Here is a 2,580-nt window from a genome sequence, read left to right as displayed (position 1 = left end):
TTAGAGGAACTTATCGTATTTCTTCGGTGTGCGCAAATTCGTCTGGTTTTCTTATCTGGAAGACGCTAAATTTTATCCACGAACGCGTGCCATCATCTATTTTACCCGGAACATTTGACACGTGATCGCGAGGTTTGCAGCGAAAAGCGAGTGCATATTGTACAAGCGGCAGCGACCGTGATCAACCTTCAGATGAGCCATTATTTTGCACATAATTACACGATCATTCGGGGAGAAAGTTGTAATTTCATCGCGTATCTTACTTAAAATCACGACATGGGCGCCCCTCTAACCCGCTCTGACCCTCGTTTTAATCTAGCCAATAACGCCGCTTGGCTCGCTATAACAAAAGCCGAGATTCCCCCAAAAGAGCAACGGCCGAGCGGGGCAGGGAGAGGGTCTCTCTTATACGAAGCGCCGTTAAAACTGCCGCAAAAGCTCCTTCCCCTTATGACCACCCTGCGCGTCCTAGTTCCCCGTAAACTAATTCACTTTTCGCCCGAGCCGCAGCAGCTCCGTCCTTGCTCGTAGTCATTTCACTCCCGAGCGAGCGGCAAGGACGGGCGCATAATCGTTTTGTCGAAAACTTACCCCATGAAAACTGTCGCAGTCTCGCCCGCCTCGCTACTAAGCGCCAGAGCAGAAGCCGGCCGCTCTTTCAAGACCGTGGCGGTTCAGTCGGAAAAGACGAAACAAGAAACAAAACAAAAAGCAGAGAGTGAGTTTGAGAGAGACTGAAAAAATATATACAAAGAGTGGGTGCAAAGTGCGTGTTGCCGTCCAGCTCGCAGCTCGACCACTACTGCTCTTCAGACAGCCGTTTCTCCAGTGCCGAGATCGAGTCCAGCGTTGAAGACCCGACCAACGCTACGCATTATGCTGCGCTTGTTCACGCGTACAACGTTCGCTGTGTTCGGCGCTCGCCAGTGCAAGCCGAGTTGGGAAAGCAGAGGGAGGACGGCCGGAAAAATGTGGAGGCGAAGCAGCCAGTGCCGTGTACGTACACTCGTAGCATTCCACGGACTCGGTCTTGAGAGGCGTGCCAGGCGGCCACGCGCAATCTTTTGTCCGTGTAAGTGAAGGAGCTCGGGAGAAGCGGCGCGAGGCGGCTCTGTCGCACCGATGTTCGCGCGGCGCAGTTGACGAGAGCGCGAAGGCGAGAGTTATAGACAGAGAGGGAAGGTGAGTGGCGCAGAGGGAAGGTGGCGAAAGGCCACTTTTCTCCTCGCTGAGCCTTCTTGTCAGCGGGCCACTTCTGCGTGCGGGAGCAACTGGGCCTTTCCAGACACTCTCCCTATCTGCAGACCCTCTCCCTTTCCGCGGCCACATCCCCAATCTTCAAAAACAGCGCCTCCTCCGCTTAAGCCCTCTTCTCCGCGAGTCACTCCTCCTTCCAGGAGAAGCCGCCGGGAACCGGGGGTGGCCGCCGGTCGGGACCAAGGCTACGGGAAGGAGTGCAGGGGGAGTGAGATGGCCGTTTTCTATCTAGACATAATGAGCGCGGGTAATTGCATGCTCGGCCGTGGCTCGGCACCATCGATTTTGCAATATCCGAAGCCGCGGAAGAATTAGGAGCGCGGAAGTGAGACGATGCGCGCCGTGGCTGAGCGCGTCGCCCGAACACCGCACGGCAAACTTTGAACTGGCTGGACGACCGACGCCGCCGAGCCTGCCGCCGCAAGATGCCTCGTCGCTCGGCTGGACCTGCGCCCTGCGGTGGCGGGCGCGCTAATGCGTCTGGAGAGGAAGCCATCCTCAACGCACGCGAGTGTTCCAAGGCCCGCAACGGGTGCGTCAATGGGAACGCTCCGCAGGCCGGAAGTTATTAAAAAAGAGAGAGAGAGAGAGCGCGAGATTGTTTTCGCGGGAATTCTTTATTTCCGGATGGGCAGAGCCTGTTTGTTTCGGTTCTTGTAGTGGTCCCCCTAATTTGTTCCTACTATTTCATTTATTTCAGGATTCCGCACATTTCGTTCACTTTTCTTTATCTAAAAACCTCCGTTATGGAGAGAAAAGTAATTCCAGTGAATCTTTTTGAGTGTTCGTTTTAGAACGGGGTCCGCAACATTGTACATCTTAGGTACAAAGAACAAATTTACAATGTGTTAATATTAAGGGGTGCTTAAATCATTATAACGAGTTTCCTTATTTTGTAGGCAACTTTAGAGAGATATGCAATGAAGTGTCCATTAACGTAACACTGAACCACATAATCCGCGCCTATGTTAGCGCACAAAGACCAGCTGCCTGCCCCTGGCACATAAGTACTACATTCATCTGTGAAGAGAAGCTTGTATTGCCCCACAAGTGTCGGCAGTGGTGGTGGTGGAGTAATGCTAAAAAACCTGGCTACACCCGCCGCGGCGGCTTAGTCAGCTAAGGCGTTGCGCTGCTGAGCACGAGATTGCGGGATCGAATCCAGGCCGCGGCGGCCGCATTTCGATGGAGGCGAAATGCAAAAACGCCCGTGTGCTTGCGTTGTAGTGCACGTTAAAGAACCCCAGGGGGTCCAAATTAATCCGGAGCCCTCCGCTACGGCGTGCCTCATAATCAGAACTGGCTTTGGCACGTAATACCCCA

This window comes from Dermacentor silvarum, chromosome 2, assembly GCF_013339745.2.
Source record: "Dermacentor silvarum isolate Dsil-2018 chromosome 2, BIME_Dsil_1.4, whole genome shotgun sequence".
In the NCBI taxonomy this organism is placed as follows: domain Eukaryota; kingdom Metazoa; phylum Arthropoda; class Arachnida; order Ixodida; family Ixodidae; genus Dermacentor; species Dermacentor silvarum.
This window is presented reverse-complemented; position numbering follows the sequence as displayed.